The following is a 24270-nucleotide window of genomic DNA, read 5'->3' on the forward strand; positions in this document are numbered from 1 at the left end:
TTTGTCGATCCTAAGGATGCTAAAAGGTATGCTAGCTCCAGTGATCCTTCCATGGACTGGAATAAGCATATCGGAGTTGGAGTATGCCCTTTGATAAGATGATCAAAGATTTTGGGTTTATGCAAAGTTTATGAGAAACTTGTATCTCCAAAGAAGTGAGTGGGAGCACTATAGAATTTCTGATGAGTATATGTTGTTGACATATTGTTGATCATAAATGATGTAGAATTTCTGGAAAGCATATAGGGTTATTTGAAAGGTGTTTTTCAATAGAAAACCTAGATTAAGCTACTTGAACATTGAGCATCAAGATCTATGAGGATAGATCAAAAACGCTAAATGGTACTTTCAAATGAGCATGTACCTTGACATGATCTTGAAGGTGTTCAAGGTGGATCAGTCAAAGAAGGAGTTCTTGCCTGAGTTGTAAGGTATGAAGTTAAGACTTAAAGCTCGACCACGGCAGAAGAAAGAGGAAGGACGAAGGTCATCCCATATGCTTTTGTCATAGGCTCTATACGGTATGCCATGCTAAGTACCGCACCTGATGTGTGCCTTGCCATATGTCTGGCAAGAGAGTACAAAGGTGATCAAGGAGTGGATCACCAGATAGCGGTCAAAATTATCCTTAGAGGAATAAGGATATGTTTCTCGATTATGGAGGTGATAAAGAGTTCGACGTAAAGATTTGCGTTGATGCAAACTTAACACCTATCCGGATAGCTCTGAGTAGAGAAGCCGGATACGTATAGTGGAACAACCATTTGGAATAGCTCCAAGTAGAGCGTGGAAGCAACATTTACAATATGACCTAGAGATTTGCGAAGTACATACGGATCTGAATGTTGCAGACCCGTTGACTAAAACCTCTCTCAAGCAAAACATGATCAAACCCCAGAACTCATTGAGTCTTAATCACATGATGATGTGAACTAGTAAACTCTTTGGATGTTGGTCACATGGCGATGTGACCTGTGAGTGTTAATCACATGGCGATGTGAGCTAGATTATTGACTCTAGTGCAAGTTGCAAACTGTTGGAAATATGCCCTAGAGGCAATAATAAATTAGTTATTATTATATTTCCTTGTTCATGATAATCGTTTATTATCCATGCTATAATTGTATTGATAGGAAACTCAGATACATGTGTGGGTACATAGACAACACCATGTCCCTAGTAAGCCTCTAGTTGACTAGCTCGTTGATCAATAGATGGTTACGGTTTCCTGACCATGGACATTGGATGTCGTTGATAACAGGATCACATCATTAGGAGAATGATGTGATGGACAAGACCCAATCCTAAGCCTAGCACAAAGATCGTAGTTCGTATGCTAAAGCTTTTCTAATGTCAAGTATCATTTCCTTAGACCATGAGATTGTGCAACTCCCGGATACCGTAGGAATGCTTTGGGTGTACCAAACATCACAACGTAACTGGGTGGCTATAAAGGTGCACTACAGGTATCTCCAAAAGTGTCTGTTGGGTTGGCACAAATCGAGACTGGGATTTGTCACTCCGTGTGACGAAGAGGTATCTCTGGGCCCACTCGGTAGGACATCATCATAATGTGCACACTATGATCAAAGAGTTGATTGCGGGATGATGTGTTATGGAACGAGTAAAGAGACTTGCTGGTAACGAGATTGAACAAGGTATCGGGATACCGACGATCGAATCTCGGGCAAGTACAATACCTTTAGACAAAGAGAATTGCATACAGGATTGATTGAGTCCTTGACATCGTGGTTCATCCGATGAGATCATCGTAGAACATGTGGGAGCCAACATGGGTATCCAGATCCCGCTGTTGGTTATTGACCGGAGAACGTCTCGGTCATGTCTACATGTCTCTCGAACCCGTAGGGTCTACACACTTAAGGTTCGATGACGCTAGGGTTATAAAGGAAGTTTGTATGTGGTTACCGAATGTTGTTTGGAGTCCCGGATGAGATCTCGGACATCACAAGGAGTTCCGGAATGGTCTGGAGGTAAAGATTTATATATGGGAAGTCCTGTTTTGGTCACCGGAAAAGTTTCGGGTTTTATCGGTAACATACTGGGACCACCGGGAGGGTCCCGGGGGTCCACCAAGTGGGGCCACCATCCCCGGAGGGCAGCATGGGCCAAGTGTGGTAGGGGACCAGCCCCAGGTGAGCTGGTGCGCCCCCCCCCACAAGGGCCCAAGGCGCCTAGGGTTTGGGGAGGGGGCGCCCCACCTTGCTTGGGGGGCAAGTTTCCCCCTCTCCCCCCCTTGGCCGCCCCCCTAGATGGGATCTAGGCCTGGCCGCCGCCCCTAAGGGGTGGAAACCTAAGTGGGGGCGCAGCCCCCTCTCCCCCTATATATAGTGGAGGCATAGGAGCAGCCCGACACACAAAGTCCTTCTCCTGTTGGCGCAGCCCTACCTCTCTTTCTCCTCATATCTCGCAGTGCTTGGCGAAGCCCTGCAGGATTGCCACGCTCCTCCAACACCACCACGCCTTTGTGCTGCTGCTGGATGGAGTCTTCCTCAACCTCTCCCTCTCTCCTTGCTGGATCAAGGCATGGGAGACGTCACCGGGCTGTACGTGTGTTGAACGCGGAGGTGCTGTCCGTTCGGCACTAGTATCTCCGGTGATTTGGATCACGACGAGTACGACTCCTTCAACCCCGTTGAGGGAGTCCTGGACTAGGGGGTGTCCGGATAGCCAAACTATCATCATCGGACGGACTCCAAGACTATGAAGATACAAGATTGAAGACTTCGTCCCGTGTCCGGATGGGACTTTCCTTGGCGTGGAAGGCAAGCTTGGCGATACGGATATGTAGATCTCCTACCATTGTAACCGACTCTGTGTAACCCTAGCCCTTTCTGGTGTCTATATAAACCGGAGGGTTTTAGTCCATAGGACAGAACAACAATCATACCATAGGCTAGCTTCTAGGGTTTAGCCTCCTTGATCTCGTGGTAGATCCACTCTTGTACTACCCATATCATCAATATCAATCAAGCAGGAGTAGGGTTTTACCTCCATCGAGAGGGCCCGAACCTGGGTAAAAACATCGTGTCCCTTGTCTCCTGTTACCATCCGCCTAGACGCACAGTTCGGGACCCCCTACCCGAGATCCGCCGGTTTTGACACCGACATTGGTGCTTTCATTGAGAGTTCCTCTGTGTCGTCACCGATAGGCTCGATGGCTCCTTCGATCATCAACAACAACGACGCAGTCCAGGGTGAGACTTTTCTCCCCGGACAGATCTTCGTATTCGGCGGCTTTGCACTGCGGGCCAATTCGCTTGGCCATCTGGAGCAGATCAAAAGCTACGCCCCTGGCCGTCAGGTCAGATTTGGAAGTCTGAACTTCACGGCTGACATCCGTGGAGACTTGATCTTCGATGGATTCGAGCCACAGTCGAGCGCGCCGCACTATCACGATGGGCATGATTTAGCTCTGCTGCCGGACAGTGCCCTGGAGGCCGCACACGAGTCCACTCTGACCCTTAATTCGGAGCCGACTGCGCAGATCGAGGGTGGGTGGCTAGACACCGCCTCGAGGGCTGCTACCTCTACGGCGATGGAGCCGAATACCGACCTTGTCCCTTGTGAAGCTCGTGACTCCGAGGTGCCAGACTCCTCGCCGGACTACGAACCCCTCGCACCCCTACCAATCGAATCTGGTTGGGCGCCGATCATGGAGTTCACCGCTGCGAACATCTTTCAACAATCACCTTTCGGCGACATCCTGAATTCGCTAAAGTATCTCTCGTTATCAGGAGAGCCCTGGCCGAACTGCGGTTAGGACGGTTGGGATGCGGACGACGAAGAAATTCAAAGCCCACCCACCACCCACTTAGTAGCCACTATCGACGATCTAATCGACATGCTAGACTTCGACTCCGAAGACATCGACGGTATGGACGACGATGCCGGAGACGACCAAGAACCAGCGCCTACTGGGCACTGGAAAGCCACCTCGTCATACGACATATACATGGTGGATATCCCAAAGGATGGGAATGGCGAGGGAACAACGGGGGAAGACCCCTCCAAGAAACAGCCTAGGCGCCGGCGTCAGCGGCGCCGCTCTAAATCCCGCCACAGCAAGAATGGAGATTCCGGCACCGGAGATAACAACACCCCAGACAGTGCCGAAGACAACCCCCTCCAGCAAGATTCAGCACAGGAGGACGGAGAAGCCATCCCTCATGAGAGAGCGGCAGACGAAGAGGTAGAGTATGATAATTACATGCCTCCCTCTGGAGACGAGGCAAGCCTCGACGACGACGAATTCGTCGTGCCTGAGGATCCCGTCGAACATGAGTGTTTTAAACGCAGGCTTATGGCCATGGCAAGCAGCCTCAAGAAAAAGCAGCAACAGCTTAGAGCTGATCAAGATCTGCTAGCCGACAGATGGACTGAAGTCCTTGCGGCCGAAGAGCATGAACTCAAACGCCCCTCCAAGAGCTACCCCAAACGCAAGCTGCTCCCCTGATTAGAGGAGGAGGCATATAAACCTGCATCACCAGCGCACAATACGGCTGACCGACCACCCCGTGGCCGTGACAGAGAGGCCTCTAGGCCCTACACTAAAACTGTACCCCGGCATCGCTCGAAAAGCACAAAGCCACAGGGGAACGCTCCAGACTTGCGAGATATATTGGAGGATAAGGCAAGACAATCAAGATCGATCTACGGATCACGTGGGCGCCCCATGATACGCGACGACAACTGTCGCGCCGGACACAGCAAGTCCGGCCGGGCCGAACACAGTAGACAAAGCTCGTTTGAGCTACGTCGTGATATAGCCCAATACAGAGGCGCCGCACACCCACTATGCTTCACAGATGAAGTAATGGATCATCAAATCCCCGAAGGGTTTAAACCCGTGAATATTGAATCCTATGATGGCACAACAGACCCCGCGGTTTGGATCAAAGACTATCTCCTTCATATCCACATGGCCCGCGGTGATGATCTTCACGCCATCAAATACCTCCCACTCAAGCTTAAAGGACCAGCTCGGCATTGGCTTAAAGCTTGCCAGCAGAATCAATTGGGTGTTGGGAGGACCTGGAAGCCGCATTCCTTGATAACTTCCAGGGCACGTATGTGCGACCACCAGACGCTGACGACCTAAGCCATATAATTCAGCAGCCAGACGAATCGGCCAGACAATTCTGGACACGGTTCTTAACTAAGAAAAATCAAATCGTCGACTGTCCGGATGCGGAGGCCCTCGCGGCCTTCAAACATAACATCCGCGACGAGTGGCTTGCCCGGCACCTGGGACAGGAAAAGCCGAAATCCATGGCAGCCCTCACATCACTCATGACCCGCTTCTGCGCGGGAGAGGACAGCTGGCTAGCCCGCAGCAACAACCTCAGCAAAAATTCTGGCAGTCCGGATACCAAGGACCGCAACGGCAGGTCGCGTCGCAACAAGCACAAACGCCGCATTAACGGCGACAATACTGAGGATACGGCAGTCAATGCCGGATTCAGAGGCTCCAAACCCGGTCAGCGGAAAAAGCCATTCAAAAGAACTACTCTGGGTCTGTCCAATTTGGAACGAATACTCGACCGCTCGTGCCAGATACATGGCACCCCCGAAAAGCCAGCTAATCAGAACAACAGGGACTGTTGGGTATTCAAGCAGGCAGGCAAGCTAATTGCCGAAAACAATGACAAGGGGATGCATAGTGATGACGAGGAAGAGACCCGACCGCCGAACAATAGAGGACAGAAGGGTTTCCCCCCACAAGTGCGGACGGTGAACATGATATACGCAACCCACATACCCAAGAGGGAGCGGAAGCGTGCACTCAGGGACGTATACGCGATGGAGCAAGTCGCCCCGAAGTTCAACCCATGGTCCTCCTGCCGATCACTTTTGATCGAAGGGACCACCCCACCAGCATCTGCCACGGCGGATTCGCCGCATTGGTTTTAGACCCAATCGTCGATGGATTTCACCTCACCAGAGTCCTGATGGACGGCGGCAACAGCCTGAACCTGCTTTATCAGGATACAGTGCGCAAGATGGGCATAGACCCCTCAAGGATTAAACCCACAAAGACGACCTTCAAAGGCGTCATACCAGGTGTAGAGGCCAATTGTATAGGCTCAGTTACACTGGAAGTGGTCTTCGGATCCCCGGATAACTTCCGAAGCGAGGAGTTAATCTTCGACATTGTTCTGTTCCGCAGCAGCTATCATGCTCTCCTCGTACGGACCGTGTTTGCAAAGTTCAACGCGGTGCCGCACTACGCATACCTCAAGCTCCAGATGCCAGGCCCTCGAGGAGTCATCACGGTCAACAGAAACACTGAAGGCTCTCTCCGAACGGAGGAACATACAGCGACTCTCGCGGCAGAAGTACAGTGCAACCTCTTAATGCAATTCTCAAGTCCGGCCGTTAAGCGACCAGACACGGCTAAACGCGCCCGGAGTAACCTACAACAAGACCACCTGGCACGTTCCGAGCACGCGTAGCAATGCGGCCCCAACCCCAGCCCTTGCAAAATTGCAAGACTGATCCTTCGCGCACATCATTACGCTCTGGAGATACCATGGGCATAGGGGGAGCGGCACGACCACGACAGGCCCAGAATGCGGCTTAACCACATCAGTGGCTCCCAAGTGTGTCATTCTTTTTTTCCTTTTTCTCTTTTTTTCTTACCCATAGAACTCCATTCACCAGAGGCCCTGTCCGGCAGTAGACCTGCCGAACTCACGATGCAACAGCCAGGGAAGGAGAAAGGCTACGACGAGTATCCAGGTGGTCTCCATTACGAGCATTAAATCTGTTTTATACACCATTCCGCAGCCTACCCCTGGAGGGGGACATGTTTAATAGTCCCATCCCTTGCTTACCGCACTATTTGTATCATTCTGCATTCATGGCAGTATTTCTTGAATAAACAATGCATCAGCTTTTTGCTTATAATTGCATTCCTTTCTTATGCATATGTTCATTTATGACATGTTGCATCCGGACACTTTGGTACGGCTAAATACACCAGGGGCTTAAGTTCCCCACATTATGGTGTGATAAGTCCGAACACTTTCACAAGTGCGGCACCCCGAACTTATAGCATTATATGCATCGGCTCCGAATCATGTCTTGGGTCAATAGTTGGGTTTGCCCGGCTCCCATGTTTTGGTACCTTACGTTCCGTTATATCGGCTAAGATAGCGCTGGGAGAACCACTGCGATTGTGCCCCAGTTGAGCTGGGCGAGCACCTCAGTGGAGAAAGCTAAAACTGACCGTCATGATGAGGCGAGAGCTGGTCGCTGTTCGAGAGGTTTTTTCGAGTCCCTAAATACTTATGCCGCTTAGAGCGAGGAACCGGCTTCGTCCGGCCCAGGCGTGGATAGCGCCCCGAACTCGGTCTTCCAAACACTAGGGGCTTCGCCGAAATTTAAAATTATAGAATTCTATGGCTAAGTGAGAGTGTTCAAGCACTATAAGTCCGGTTCCCTTGTTCGTTGTGTTGAGCGCCTCCCTAGTTGGACCCAAAAATGGGAACAAGAGCGCTCAAGTTTATCCCGAACACCCCAGCACTCGTGGCATGGGGGCTGAAGCCGACGACTTGCCATCTCTCAAATTTGATAAACGGCCGCACGGAAGGTAATATTTTAAATTAACAAGCGTTGCTTAGCGCATATGAACAAAGTTTTCAGCGCACAAGATAACAAAATGCGAGTCTACTCAAATATTACATCTTGGAGCACTCACTCGCAATAATGCAGGCACCCTTCAGGACACCCTTATAATACATCTCGGGCATGCGATACTCCTTGCCCGGCGGTGGCGCGTCCGTCACAAGCTTCTCAGCGTCCATCTTGCCCCAGTGCACCTTAGCATGGGCAAGGGCCCGACGGGCAACTTCAATGCGGGCGGAGTGCTTGATGACTTCAACCCATGGACAAGCATCCACCAGCCGCCGCACCAGGCCGAAGTAGCTCCCAGGCATGGCCTCTTTGGGCCACAGCCGAACTATGAGGCCCTTCATGGCCTGTTCGGCCACCTTGTGGAGATCGACCAGCTGCTTCAGCTGGTCGCTAAGGGGCACCGGATGTCCGGCCTCAGCATACTGAGACCAGAAGACCTTCTCCGTCGAGCTCCCTCCTCGGCCCTGTAGAAAGCGGCAGCATCAGACACGCTGCGGCGCAGATCTGCGAACGCTCCTGGAGAGCTCCGAATTCGGGTAAGTAATAGGTAATTCACATTCACATGCTTGCTTTCATGAAAAATGCCTTACCCGCCGCTATTTTCTTCAACGCCTCGATTTCCTGGAGGGCCTTGTGGGCTTTGGCCTTAGCGGCTTTGGCACTCTCAAGAGCCGATGCAAGCTCGGACTCTCGAGTCTTCGAGTCGTGCTCCAAACTCTCATGTTTTTCCATGAGAGCCTGGAGCTCTTGCTGTACCTCCGCCACCCGCGCCTCCTGCTTCTCTCGCCTAGCATGCTCCGCGGCCGCATTACGTTCGGCCGCGGACACCGCCTCCTTCAGGGTCGCCACCTCGTTCATGGCCCCTGGAGTACCCACGTTATCCTTGTCATTCCTCTTGCAACCAAATCCTTTTCTGTAAGGTACAACTTTAATAAGGTGTTACTCACCTTCCTTGTCCTCGAGCTGCTTATTGGCACGGCCGAGCTCGTTCTCGGACTGCTCGAGGCTTTGCTTCAAAGCATTGACCTCCGCAGTCAGTGCGGCAGAGGTCAGCAGCGCAGCCTGCATTCCCATATTGACATATTTTTTAAGACTCGTGCGTATATCTATTTAGATCCTCCGTCCGGTTTTTCTTTCCGAACACCGAACCGAGCATCGGGGGCTACTTTCTATGCGGTACTATTTTACATATATTAAAATTCTTACCTCAAAGCCTGTTAGAGGGCTGCTGCAGGCCTCGGTCAGCCCACTTTTGGCGAGCTGAACCTTCTGAATCACCGCACTCATGATAGTGCGGTGTTCCTCTTTGATGGAAGCGCCGTTGAGCGCCTCCAGCAAGTTATCCAGCGCCTCCAGTTGGACGGAGGCCGCCGGCATCACAGTCTTGCCCTTCTTACGAAGGGGCCGCCCGCCGGAGTCCGGAACCACTGCAGGTTTCGGTGCGGAGTCCGGTACGAAGTCCGGGAGGTTGCCCTGTGGCACCTCCGGGGCCTCCTCCTCCGGGTGGGTCCCTCTCTGGGATCCCACCTCGGCGTCATCGGCGTCACGAGGGGTGGAGGCGGTCGGAAGTGAAGTACTATCCACATCCGACGTACCCAAGGACCCGCTCGACGAAGCAGGAAGATCGTCCTTGGGCGGACTGCAGGGTTGTATGCGGCACTAGAAAGACATCGTGTGGTGAAAAGAAAAATCATGAAGTTATTCGGGAGTCCGGATACTTATGATCTCGCCAGGGGCTTGGCCCTTGAGGGCCACTCCTCGTCGCCGTCGCCGACGTTGGCGGAACAGCCCGGGGGAAGGGTCCTTCCCTTTTTGGACCCTTCGGCCTCTCTCATTGGGGAGGCCTTCCTCTTCTTCTCTCCCCCCACTGGGGGAGAGGCCTCTTTCCTCTCCTCCTCATCCTCGTGGGAGGAGTCCGCCTCGGAGTCATCAGACGATGAATCCGATACCACCTGACGCCGGGAACTCCTTCAGGTTCCCGTGGCCTTCTTCTTGGCCTTCTTCTCCGGCTCTACGTAAAGTGCCGGGACCAGCAGCCCTGTTAGATGGGCATCCGCTGGGTCTTCTGGAAGGGGACACCTGTCCGGACGTTGCTTGCCAGGCCTGTTAAAGGTGTTGGGAGTTTAGATCCCGCATAAAGTCAAAACATGAAAAGCAAGTGTCCCATAAAGGATAACATGGCTTACCTCGCCAGCCGGACGCTGCGAGCTGAATCCGCGATCTTCGGTAGCGGATGCGGGAGCTTCGGCACCCTTGAACAGCACCCTCCAGGCATCTTCGTACATAGTGTCGAAGAGCCCGCTCAAGGTCCGGTGCTGTGCCGGATCAAACTCCCACAAATTGAAGTCCCGTTGTTGGCAGGGGAGAATCCGGCGGACGAGCATGACCTGGATCACGCTCACAAGCTTGAGCTTCTTGTTCACCAGGGTTTGGAGACAGGACTGGAGTCCGGTCAGCTCTTCCGAACTACCCCATAGCAGGCCCTTCTCTTTCCAGGAGGTGAGCCGCATGGGGATGCCAGATCTGAATTCGGGGGCCGCTGCCCATTTAGGGTCACGCGGCTCGGTGATGTAGAACCACCCCGATTGCCACCCTTTGATGGTTTCCACGAAGGCACCCTCGAGCCAAGTGACGTTGGGCATTTTGCTCACCATGGCGCCTCCGCACTCCGCTTGGCTGCCCTTCACAACCTTTGTCTTGTCATTGAAGGTCTTGAGCCACAAGCCGAATGGGGCTGGATGCAGAGGAAGGCCTCGCACACGACGATAAACGCCGAGATGTTGAGGATGAAATTCGGGGCCAGATCATGGAATTCCAGGCCGTAGTAGAACATGAGCCCCCAGACAAAGGGGTGGAGTGGGAACCCCAGTCCGCGGAGGAAATGGGGAAGGAATACCACCCTCTCATGGGGCCCAGGGGTGGGGATGAGCTGCCCCTCGTCGGGGAGCGGGTGCGCGATGTCGCTGGATAGATATCCGGCGCTGCGCAGCTTCTTGATGTGCCCCTCCATAACGGAGGAGGCCATCCACTTGCCTCCCGCTCCGGACATGGCTGGAGAAGGTCGAGGTGAGATGTGCGAACTTGGGCGCTGGAGCTCGAGTGCGCGGAGATGGATAAGCAAAGGAGGAAGAAGGCGTTGGTAAAAAGGGTGGATCTTTATCCCCTTATATATGGGTGGACGAAACTATGCGTCCCCACCAGCCTGGTAAAACTCGCTTATCTCCCAAGCGCCGCAATCAATGGCGCGGTTGGGTTACCCACGTCCGTATTGATGGGAATCCCGGAATAAGGGGAACACGATCTCTGCTTCGACAAGACGTGCCAAGGAAACCGCTTCGCTAAACGCGCTGAGGTGGTATAATAAAAACGATTCGAGTAAAGCTTGGTTGTGGTGTGACGTCACGCCACAAAATACGTCAGCAGATTGAACTTGTGTAAATATTATTCTCTCTACGGTGGTATGTGGAATTTATTTTGCAGAGCCGGACACTATCCTGGTGTTCACAATCTTCTATGAATTATTCGGAGGAGGAACCCGCCTTGCAATGCCGAAGACAATATGCACGCCGGACTCGTCGTCATTGAAGCCTGGTTCAGGGGCTACTGAGGGAGTCCTGGACTAGGGGGTGTCCGGATAGCCGAACTATCATCATCGGCCGGACTCCAAGACTATGAAGATACAAGATTGAAGACTTCGTCCCGTGTCCGGATGGGACTTTCCTTGGCGTGGAAGGCAAGCTTGGCGATATGGATATGTAGATCTCCTACCATTGTAACCGACTCTATGTAACCCTAGCCCTCTCCGGTGTATATATAAACCGGAGGGTTTTAGTCCATAGGACAGAACAACAATCATACCATAGGCTAGCTTCTAGGGTTTAGCCTCCTTGATCTCGTGGTAGATCCACTCTTGTACTACCCATATCATCAATATCAATCAAGCAGGAGTAGGGTTTTACCTCCATCGAGAGGGCCTGAACCTGGGTAAAAACATCGTGTCCCTTGTCTCCTATTACCATCCGCCTAGACGCATAGTTCAGGACCGCCTACCCGAGATCCGCCGGTTTTGACACCGACACCCGTTCTCTTGAACGCTTCCGCTTAGCGATCTACAAGGGAATGTAGATGCATTCTCCTTCCCCTCGTTGCTGGTTTCACCTTAGATAGATCTTGGTGACACGTAGGAAAATTTTGAATTTCTGCTACGTTCCCCAATAGCAGGCTGTTAGGGCCCGCGACGCTTCGCACTTGCCCTTTCGCCTCTCTACTCAGCCAAGTCCGGGCGCGCCGTGGGCCCGGGGGCTACTGTCAGTGTTTTGGGAACGGGGGTCCCCAGACTTGCCTGCCTGCGGCCTGCGGCGTGGCTCAAAGGGGGCCCAGCACGGCCCATCCTCATCAACACAAGCTCAAGACCCTCGCGAGGGGCCAAGCCTCGCGGGGCGGACGACAAGGAGCTTCCTCAGGCACGGCCTCATCAGGCTAGCTCACGAGGAGGCAGAGAGTTCAAGGCGGGGTACCTCGCGAGGTGCCCATGACGCAAGCCATGACGACCAAGGGCGCCAGTCGGGCGCCAGCCCGCGCAGTGTCCTCCTTTCCTCTTTGGTGCAAAGGGAGCAAGCGCATGCGAGAGCATCAAGCAAAGGCATCCATTTCGATGCAACAAGACCAAGACCAGCCCAACGGCAGGGAGGAAGTCATTGTGGAGTCCAAGCAGGCGTCACCACCAGAGCCTTTGACAGGCGAGGACCAACTTTAGTTAGGATAAGTGTACCCGCTGTTCCCCTTCAAAATGGCCAATTGTTGGCGCCCTTCCCGCTCAATATTTGGGAAGAGGCCCAGGGCCTTTGCCTATAAATAGGACTAGCCACCTCCAGGGTAAGGGGGGTCGAGTACCTGGCATACATCTAGAATCAAGAGAGAGAGAGCGACTGAACTCCTCCTAGCAGTTCGTCGCACCAGCCTAGAACAGACCCTCACGAGGCTGTTCTTCCTTGTATTGTTCATCATCAGCCCAAGAGGCAATCCACCACACCACACACTGGATTAGGGTATTACACCACAACGGTGGCCTGAACCAGTATAAACCCTGTGTCTCTTGTGCTGTTTCTTTTGTAGTTTAGAATCAAGCGATTCAGCGAGGAGCAGGTAGGTAGAGGGCGAAATCTCCGCGCGCACCCCAGTGTTCGAACCTCAAGGGTCTGTCGGAACCCGAAATCCGACACTGTTCATTACGGGCCAGTTTCACCATGGGCCTTTAATGGGTCTAAAGTAATACACTGTTCATCGCGGGCCAATTTCACCACGGGCCGTTAATAGGCCAAGAGTTACATAGGGCCTCGTATGGGCCGAAAGACGTCATGGGCCATACATGGGCCAGAAGTGAAAACGGGCTGGAATCATATTGGATGGCCCAGATGACGCTACTGGGCCTAATTCGGATAGGGCATAACGGGCCTTGGGTTAGCGGGCTGTAAATGGGCTATATGCGAACAGGCCGTTAACAGGCTTTCCATGGCCCGGCCCGTCACCCTTTGACCAAGTCAAACGGGCCGGCCTTTTCACAGGAATGGGCCTCTGTTGGGCCGTGCCACGTGTCGACGTATCATAGGCGCCTTCTGTCCAATGAGTGGATGACATCTGTCCCAACAATGAGCCGACACGTGTTTCCTCCAGCCAATGATGATTTTACACGTGGAAAATCCCCATTGGTCGGGGCTGTTAACGGGTTATCGGATCCAAAACCCGACCCCATAGCTTAACGGTGTTCCGTTACGGTGGATGCCACGTGCCGGTCACCCTTGATGAAAGCACTTCTGTGACACGCGATTTATCGTCATGGAAGTGGACACTTCCGTGATGATAATTTTGGTAATGTCATCGAACACTTCTACGATAGCACAGGCATGACTATCTCGATTCTGTCAAATTTGTCATGGATGTACATGCATGACAAAAAACGCGACCTACTGTGACAAACACGTATCATCACGGAAGTGTATTTTTTTTTGTAGTGTGATGACCCCTACGCCTGGTTTCCACGCATACCCCGGTTCTGTATAACTGAGCGGGTATTCGGATACACCCCGGACTGTCGTATCCGGGGGCTGAAGCGAGAAGGTCCACCATGACAAATGATTTTAATCCAGCTAGGGACTACTTATGTCCATTAAATTACACAATCACTTGTACTGACTATATTCCTCCTCTATACCATCCAACAGGCTATCTAGCTTACAATCCTGTTGGGAATACTTTGCGGCCAACGCTACCTGGTCATACACTAGACTCACGGGAATTTCTTGCCCATCTGGCCCTGCCGGTCCGACTTCGGCCATACGGTTCAGGTTAAACTTGGTGTAGCGTGTCTTCGCCATAGCCCAGGCTTCTCTTGCACCTTGTCGGCAGGCTGACATCTTCCACAATCGAAAGCACCGCCGTGCTCCTTGGAGCATATCCATGAGCTCTCCCATGCCCTTTGGCAGGAAGCTTGATGGCCGCAAGGCCTGAGCAATGCCCTGCATCACCTGCCGAGCTCGCTCGTGCAGCTATGAGAGGTCTTGCAGCAAATCGCCTGCAGATGCAGGCATCTCCTCTTCAGGGTGGCCCGTCAACATACCTACAAATAAAAATTCTTTTAATATGCTTCCTCACCGAGTTGTACTACAGTTCGTCTACGCACTTACCATAAATGCCGCGACGAAGCCTTTTGTTCTCCTTCACGGAGTCCGCCAGCTGAGCGTGGACATCTTTTAATTCGACATCCAGCCGGACATTGGCATCTTGAAGATTGTTCTTCTCCTGCCTAACTTGCGTGAGAACATGCTTGCCAGCTTTTAGCTGCCTCTGGAGATGTGACTCATTATCTCTTACGTCCTCCGGATTCACCCCGGGATTGTCTGCAGAATTTTCTGTTAGACTTATCATACAAGCCACTTACTCACTGGTACATCTCCGTACAATTGAGACAAATGTTACCAGATGAGGCCTTCTGAGATCCCTCTAACTTGGTAACTGTGGCCCTCAGCTGGGTCTTGCACTCCTCCAGCTCTCGAGACAATTGCTCATTCTTATCTACAAGGACCTGTGCATAAATTGGTCCTTAAAACAGTTGTTCCAACCGTTTCAAGTCTCAGGGGCTACTGCTATACATGCTTATCAAATTTTCTTACCCGTATATCTTTGGTATACTGGTCCGTCGCTCGGGCAAGCCCACCTTGAGCAGCTCGGATGTATGCGTCTCCCGAATTGAAAGCATTAAATGCCTCTTCGGAAAAGATGTTGTTGCGAAGTACGGCCCGTCGGCGCCGGTGATTCATGGCGCTCTCTACTTCGGAATTCATGGCGGAGAGCATATCTGCATCCTCTGTCGGAGTACAATGCGGCATCAGTCCCGTGTCCGCCTCCTCTCTCGAAGCCGGTTCTGGAATCCGGCTGGTGGAGGCGCGATTGGCAGGATCTCCGGATATAGTCCGGTTATTCCTCCTTCTGCCAGGACACGAAGGACGCTGTTACATTTTAAACACAATAATCACAGAGCAGGTTCTTACCATACCTCTGTGGAGGCGTTTCGACCCTAACTGCCTTCCTCTTAAGCCTGCCTGATCCGGACACCCTTTGCCGATGAGTCCCCAGGGGCTCGATGCCGTGCTCTGACCGTCGTCTCTACAAAAAATACGACACTTCAGGTGTAAGGCATGGCATCAGAAAGGAGTGCTCTTCGGAGGATAGGGTTTTTTGGCTTGGCTTACACACGATGTAGGTAGCAGTCCGGGATAGTCGGGGGTAATAGCCACCGAGGCGCCATCGCAGCTCGCCTGATAAAATATCCCGTTGACGAGCTCCACAGTAATATCCGGATCTTCTTCGAGTCCTGGATCGAAGGCCCTTCCTGGGTCCTCTGGCTGCGGGGAAGGGCTAGAGATTCCTTCTACGACCCTCCTCAGTTCCTGCTCGAAAATATCAAGGTAAATAATCTTGACGAAGAACGCCAGAATGAGTGAAGTAGGGGAAAGAGTGGTGACTTACCCAGCTTGGGGGCTTGTACATAGAAAACCCATCACGTGGTTTAATGCGAAGGAATTCTTCTTCTCCTCCTTTATACAGATCGGACAATATCCTCGCCAGAGCAGTGGCGCATTCCGAACCCTTACGGCCACAGTGGGTGGCATCATCTTCCCCGTTGTAGTGCCACATGGGCTTCCCCCGATATTGAAGCGGCTGCACTCCCCGCATTATGCATATTGCCATAACCTCGACTATCGTCGGCCCGGATTTGGCCAGTAACTTTATCCTGCTCATCAGGAAGTGTATTTCTCTGGTATCCTCCTCTTGGGGGCCCTGAGGGCGCCAGCTTCGACATGCCTTCGGCGGAGCGTTACTGAACTTAGGGAGACCTGTCTATTCTGGATCTGGAAGGGGAACGTCGTCGACATAAAACCACTCCGAAGGCCAGTTCTCCGATGCCTTCTTGGGAGTACCAGATCGGTATCCAGTCTTGGCGATGCGCCATACTTCGGCTCCACCCACTTCACATAGGGATTCCCCCTGGTTGTGAGGGACAAGGCAGAACAACTTCTTCCATAACTCAAAGTGAGCCTCGCAGGCTAGAAATAGCTCACAGAGGGCATTGTATCCTGCTATATGCAACATGGAGGTAGGGGTGAAGTTGTGCAACTGGAGGCCGTAGAACTCCAAGAGCCCGTGAAGAAATCGGTGGATAGGAAACCCGACGCCCCTTAGCAGATGCGGGATGAGACATATTCGCTCCTCTGGGGATGGATTAGGAGATCCCTCCGCTTGCTCCCCGCCATTATAGGTGGCAAGTCCGGCTCAGACGGGGACCATGAACGCCGGTGGGAGAAACCCTTGGGTCTGTAACTCTATCAAACGACTGTGAGGAACTGAACACTCTTCCCAGTCTCCCGGCTTGGGGCAAGGGGAGCGAGAAGAAGAGCTGCGGCGACCGGCCATGCTGGAATGGTTTTTCCGGAGCACTCTGTTGGATGATAGCTCGAGGGAAGAGGGTGAGGTTTGGATCTGAGAATCCCCGTCTCTTCAAATAGACGGTTAGCCTGCCGGATCGGGGGTGGCAAATGCAAAAATGCCTTGGCTCCTCGTATTCGCTTGACACGTGGAGATGGTCATTATTGAGGCATAGAAGCCGAGGAGTACAACATTGATGGGAAGCCGGACACTGTTTGTTGCAACAGGTACTTTGGAGTATTCGGAGATGGAACCCGCCTTGCAATGCCGAAGACAAAACCGGGCGCCGGACTCATCTTCATTGAAGTCCGATTCAGGGGCTACTGAGGGAGTCCTAGATTAGGGGGTATCTGGACAGCCGGACTATATGCTTTGGCCGGACTGTTGGAGCGTGAAGATACAAGACTCAAGACTCCGTTCCATGTCCGAATGGGACTCTCCTTTGCGTGGAAGACAAGCTTGGCGATCCGGATATTATATTCCCTTCTTTGTAACTTACTCCATGTAAACCCTAGCCCTCTCCGGTGTCTATATAAACCGGAGAGTTTAGTCCTTAGAGGGACGATCATAATCATCATAGGCTAGCTTCTAGGGTTTAGCCTCTACGATCTCGTGGTAGATCAACTCTTGTAACACCCATATCATCAATATCAATCAAGCAGGAAGTAGGGTTTTACCTCCATCAAGAGGGCCCGTGAGGGAGTCCTAGACTAGGGGGTGTCCGGATAGCCGAACTATCATCATTGGCCGGACTCCAAGACTATGAAGATACAAGATTGAAGACTTCATCCCATGTCCGGATGGGATTTTCCTTGGCGTGGAAGGCAAGCTTGGCAATACGGATATGTAGATCTCCTACCATTGTAACCGACTCTGTGTAACCCTAGCCCTCTCCGGTGTCTATATAAACCGGAGGGTTTTAGTCCATAGGGCGAACAACAATCATACCATAGGCTAGCTTCTAGGGTTTAGCCTCCTTGATCTCGTGGTAGATCTACTCTTGTACTACACATATCATCAATATCAATCAAGCAGGAGTAGGGTTTTACCACCATCGAGAGGGCCCGAACCTGGGTAAAAACATCGTGTCCCTTCTCTCCTGTTACCATCCGCCTAGATGCACAATTCGGGACCCCCTACCCGAGATCCGCCTTTTTGACACCGACATTGGTGCTTTCATTGAGAGTTCCTCTGTGTCGTCGCTCATAGGCCCGATGGCTCCTTCAATCATCAACAACGACGTGGTCCAGGCTGAGACTTTTCTCCCCGGACAGATCTTCATATCCGGTGGCTTTGCACTGCGGGCCAATTCGTTTGGCCATCTGGAGCAGATCGAAAGCTACGCCCCTGGCCACCAGGTCAGATTTGGAAGTTTGAACTATACGGCCGACATCCGCGGAGACTTGATCTTCGATGGATTCGAGCCGCAGCCGAGTGCGCCGCACTGTCGTGATGGCCATGATTTAGCTCTGCTGCCGGACAGTGCCCTGGAGGCTGCACGAGAGTCCGCTCCGACCCTTAACTCGGAGCTGACTGCGCCGATCGAGGATGTGTGGCTAGAGACCGCCTCAGGGGCTGCTACCTCTACGGCGATGGAGCCGAATACCGACCCTGTCCCTTGTAAAGCTCGTGACTCCGAGGTGCCGGATTCCTCGCCGGACTCCGAACCTCCCGCGCCCCTACCAATTGAATCCGATTGGGCGCCGATCATGGAGTCCACCGCTGGGGACATCCTTCAGCACTCGCCTTTCGGCAACATCCTGAATGCGCTAAAGTGCCTCTCTCTGTCAGAAGAGATTTGGCCGGATTATGGCCAGGATGGTTGGAATGCGGACGACGAAGAAATTCAAAACCCACCCACCACCCACTTCGAAGCCACTGTCGATGATTTAATCGACATGCTAGATCTCGACTCCGAAGATATCGACGGTATGGACAACGATGCCGGAGACGCCCAAGAACCAGTGCCCACAGGGCACTGGAAAGCCACCTCAACTCACGATGTATACATGGTGGATACACCAAAAGCAAGCGATAACGAGGAACAACGGGACGCTGCGAAGGATAATTCCCCGAAAAACAGCCAAAACAGCGACGCAAGCGCCGCCCGAAGTCCCGCCTCGACAACAACAGCACCCATATAGACCCAGCCATAGAGCAGGGCGAACCAGTGGACGACGAACATGCCACCAAGCAACCATCCGAACAAGATGAATTGGATAAACAGCCCATCCCCGGCGAAAACAACAGTCCGGATGATCTCACGCCGGACACATCGTTAGAACAGAAAAACCTTCACAAAAGGCTCGTCACCACTGCATGAAGTCTGAAGAAGCAGAAGCGGAAGCTCAAAACAGCAGAAGACGTACTCATAATGAGATGGAGCAAAGTACTCAAGACTGTGGACAAGTACGGCGATAGCCGCCAAACAAAGAGCTACCCGAAGCGCAAACTATTGCCCGAATTTTACGAAGAGGCCATAGAGCCCCCACAATCAAAAAACAAAGGGGCTTCCCGGTCGGATAGACGACCACATGACAAACAAAGAGCGGCAAGCGGCGCCACACACAATAAGGCACACGATCCACATAATGATCCTCACAAAAAGGATGGCCCGGTCAGGTCCATCTACGGGCCAAGAAAGAAGGCTCTAGGGAGCAAAACAACACGTCGAGTGTTCGAAAATAATGGCACACCTAAATACATGGGCGCCGCACACCCCCTATGTTTCACCGATGAGGTACTGGATCATGAATTTCCAGTGGGATTCAACCCCGTAAACATAGAGGCATACGACGGAACAACAGACCCCGGAGTCTGGATTGAGGATTACATCCTACACATACATATGGCTAGAGGAGATGATCTCCATGCCATAAAATACCTACCCCTCAAGCTCAAAGGGCTAGCCCGGCATTGGCTCAAAAGCCTCCCAGAAAATACCATTGGAAGTTGGGAAGAGCTCGAGGATGCGTTTCGGGCAAATTTTCAGGGGACTTATGTCCGCCCTTCGGATGCAGATGATTTAAGTCACATAACTAAATAGCCCGGAGAGTCAGCCCGCAAATTCTTGAACAAGTTCCTTACCAAAAAGAACCAAATAGTCGACTATCCGGACGCTGAAGCCTTAGCAACCTTCAAACATAACGTCCGAGACGAATGGCTCGCCAGACACCTCGGCCAAGAAAAGCCAAGGACAATGACCGCACTAACAAGCCTCATGACCCGCTTTTGCGCGGGAGAAGATAGCTGGCTGGCGAGATGCAGCACCAGCGACCCGAGTACATCCGAGGTCAGGGATGGAAATGGGAAACCACGACGCAGAAAAGACCAGCGCCGGACTAAGGAAAATAGCCCAAAGAGCACGACAGTCAACGTCGGGTTCAAAAGCTCTCGGCAGAACAACAAAACACTGCCTCTTAAGGACAACAGTGACGAGCTATCCAACCTAAATAAAATCTTGGACAGGATATGTCAAATCCACAGTACCCCCGGGAAGCCTGCAAACAATACCCACAGAGATTGTTGGGTCTTCAAGCAGTCCGGCCGACTTAACGCCGAACACAAGGGGCTCGACACACCAAGTGAGGACGATGACGAACCCCACAAGTAGAGCACCGGAAAACAAAAGACTTTCCCACAAGAAGTCAAAACAATGAATTCACTTCAAGTGATAACAAGGAAAAATAGGGCGGCACCTACTAAAGTACGCGCCGCATGGTCCACCCCAGCGGAGTCCCGAAACTGGATGTCAAAACCAATTACCTTCGAACATCAGGATTACTCCAGAAGTATTCGAAACACAGGATGGACTGCTTTGATATCAGATCCTATAATCGACGGACTACAATTTACACAAGTCCTAATGGATGGCGGCAGCGATATAAACCTGCTATACCAGGACACAATCCGCAGAATGGGGATGGACCCTACCAAAATTCTCCATAGTAACACTTCCTTTAAAGGAGTAACGCCAGGCCCTTATGCCAATTGTACGGGCTCCTTACTACTAGAAGTCATGCTCGGTTCATCCGACAACTTCCGTCGCGAAAAGCTAATCTTCCATATCGCCCATTTAAAAGTAGCCATCAAGCACTATTGGGACGCAAAGCTTTCGCCCGCTTTAACACAATACCGCATTACGCGTCTCTTACACTTAAAATGCCCGGTCCACGCAGTATCATCTCATTAAAAGGTAACTTCGAGTGTTCCTCGACCGCGGAAGAACGTGAGACTGCCTTGACAGCCACACACTAATCCGGCTTTGCTGATCAAAGCTCCTAAAACAGGTCATTCAGACCCCAGACACGGTTAGACGAGTCCGGTATAAATAAACGAGGGGCCTACTAGCCGCGTACCCCTTTACAAGGGGCTGCACGCATGAACAATGAGAGCCAATAAAGCTCAATTTTATTCATTTAAAAAAATCATACTCTATTTTCAATACATTTTTCGCACGCTCTTTTTCCAAACTAAGTTCTTCTCTTTTTACAGATGAACAACATGCTACACCCGTCCAGGATACAGCACAACGGAGACACAGGCGCAGACGTGCAGCAGGGACCCGTCACAAGGATTCTTTTCAGATTAAGACCTTGCATAAACCTTTTTTTACTGTCTCTTGTTGATACACATCCCCGGTTTCTTACCATAACCGAGGAGGAGGCTGGCGTTTTGGCATCGGCCGCGTCAGAAGTTTTCGCGCGTACCTGGACACTAGGGGCTTAGGGCATCGTTCTGCCCGTTATCATAAAGACCGAATACCTTAGGGAGTGTTCGGCGTCTCGAGTTAGGCCTTATATGCACCAGCTCCGAATCATGTCTTTGGTCAAATGTTGGGTTTGCCCGGCTCCTCTGTTTTGCTGCCTTACGTTCCGCTCTATCGGCTAACGCGGCACCATGAGAACTACTGCCATTGTGCCCCGGTTCGGCCGGGTGAGCACCTCAGTAGAGAAAGCCGAAAACTGACTGTCATGATATAGCGAGAGACTGGTCAACCACTCGATCGACTACCGGAATGTTTAGAATTCCTCCGCTTTGACAAAGGACCATTTCCCGGTCAGGCACACACGCGCCCCGAGTTCGGAGAGCGCGGTGTCCCTAGGGGCTATATTGTAGCCCCACCATCGAACTTCTATGGCTAAGTGAAAGTGATAAAGCATTATAGTCCGGTTGCCTAGTTTGCTACGCTATCACCTCCTTCACAGGACCAAGACGTTGGATTAAGTGTGAAAATGCGCTTTTTTGCAAACACCCCCGCACCATGTGCGTGGGGGCTGAAGCCGAAGACTGCCATCTTTCAGGTTATATATACATATACATTAACGGCCACACAGGAGATATTTCAATACTTGAACGCACAAGTATAAAAATCCCTTATATTATAAATATGGTTTTACAAATCATACTTGTCATTTGAACATAACGTTTTTTGAGCACTGCGACTCTATTAAACGAGCGCCCTGCAGGACTTCCTCAAAATAGTGCTCGGCGGGTAATCGGCTTCTTTCCGAATCCCGGGATGCAACGTCGGTGGCATCCATCTCTGCCCAGTATGTTTTGACACGGGCGAGAGCCATCCGTGCACCCTCTATGCATGCCGACCGCTTCATCGCCTTGATATGCGGTACCGCATCAAGGAACTGCTGCACTAAGCCAAAATAACTCTTTGGCTAGGGCCTTTTCAGCCACAGATGAGCCACGACATCCTTCATGGCAAGTCTGGACAACCTGTTCAGCTCAGCCCACTCAGCCAACCGGTCGGTTAACGGAAGTGGACGCTCCGGATTATGGAATTGAGACCAAAAAAGCTCTTCCATCCCGTGATCCTTTTGTCTTCGGAAATGCACGACTGCGTCCGCCGCACTCGCCGCCAAATTCAGATAGGCATCCTCCGCACCCCACAACTGGCCCAACTGAGCATACTTCGGGTTCGTGAACTTCCTACGCAGCAGAAAGGGCTTTCCAGCCGCAATATCCCCGGCCTGACGCAGCTCCTCCTTTATAGCCCTCATCGTGGAGCGGGCATCTTTGGCTTCAGCAGTGGCCTTCTTCAGGTCCTCTTGCTCCGCTCGGCGTTCTCTTTCAAGAAACTCATAGCGGTCGGTAGCATCCTTCAGCTTCACGGCCATTTCGGCCATCCCTCCCTGCTTCGGCAGTGAGCAGCCTTTTCGGCTTTTAGCTCTTCGGCCGCCTTCGAGGCAGCCGCATCACTTTTTCTGGCTTGCTCCTTGGCTCGGGCAAGCTCCACCCGAAGGTCCTCCACAGCAGCGGCGCCATCTACATCCAGCATACATGTTGTAAAGCGTGGGCATCAAGCCCCCTTACAGAGGCGTCCGCGGAGAAGCCACATACCTTGTGACTCGTCAAGTCGTTTATTGACCAGCACGATGTCCGCATCTGCAACGTCGAGTTGCCGCTTCAGTTCCGCAACTACATCAGTCCGGCCGGCCACCGAACGCCCCGGCCATCCTCGGCACACCGTCGCTTTTGACAACATATCGAGTCTCAGGGGCTACTATCTATACAGGGCGCACTTTATGCGCAAAACTGTTAACAGGTATATCATTTTTACGTACCTCAAACCCCGTCAGTAAACTTCTGAGATAGACGCCCTCTCGAGCAGATCCTTCAGCTCTTCCGGCCGTACACCAGTTGGTGCCGAACTCTCCGGCCCCGCCGGACTCGGGGAGACCCTCCGCGACGACACCTTAGGGTCGTCCGCCCTCCCTGACGGTGCGGCAGATGGAGGCGTCTCGCTCTCCATCATCTCCGGACGAAGATCCCCCGAAGATGAGCTCTGCTGAGAAGGGCTGAGATCCGAACTACAAGGTAAGAACTTCGGTTATCCTCAGAAATAAAAACAGGGATGTCCCTTATTATAGAACTCCTCTTTTCTACTTACGGCTCGATAGAGGGCTGATTCCCTTGGGGAAATAGTGCGGCCGGGGTTTCTCCTGGCGCAGGACCCTCCGGTGAAGATTTCTTCCCCCGCTTTGAGGCCTTGACCTTCGGATCTTTGGAAGCGTTCCTCTTCTCCCCCTGGAGGGAGGGATTCTCGATCCCCCTTTTTTGAGAGCCTCTTTAGCAGAGGCGGTAGCTTCCCTATTTCCCCCTTCGCCCTCTTCTAAAGGCACAACCTCTAGCATCTTGGCTAACACAGGATCCGGCGTGGTCTCAGGGAGGGGGGCCGGACACCGTATCAGTTTTGCTTTCGCTATCCACTCCTGTTCAAGGGATAGCTGGTTAAAAGGCAAATCTATGATAAATAAACGGACGGTATGTCCGGGCACAGGACTATTTACTTGAGTATCCGGGCGATTGCAGCTTAGGCCGGCATCCTCGGTCAAGTTCGGGCACATCTCTTGTGATCCGAAGAACAGTTTATACATCTCCACGGGTGTCGCACCCATGAAGTGTTGAAGAGCTTGCGGTCCCTCCAGATTGAATTCCCACAGGTGGAGGGGGCGACGTTTGCAGGGCAGAAGGCGCCGAATCAGCATAACCTGCACCACTACGATCAGATTGATCTCCCTTTCTTGGAGGTCTCGAATGCGGCCCTGCAATAGTGGCACGTCCTTGGACGGCCCCCAGTCAATCCCTTTGTTGACCCATGACGCCAGCCGTTGT

Source organism: Triticum aestivum, chromosome 5B (genome assembly GCF_018294505.1).
Source record: "Triticum aestivum cultivar Chinese Spring chromosome 5B, IWGSC CS RefSeq v2.1, whole genome shotgun sequence".
In the NCBI taxonomy this organism is placed as follows: Eukaryota; Viridiplantae; Streptophyta; class Magnoliopsida; order Poales; family Poaceae; genus Triticum; species Triticum aestivum.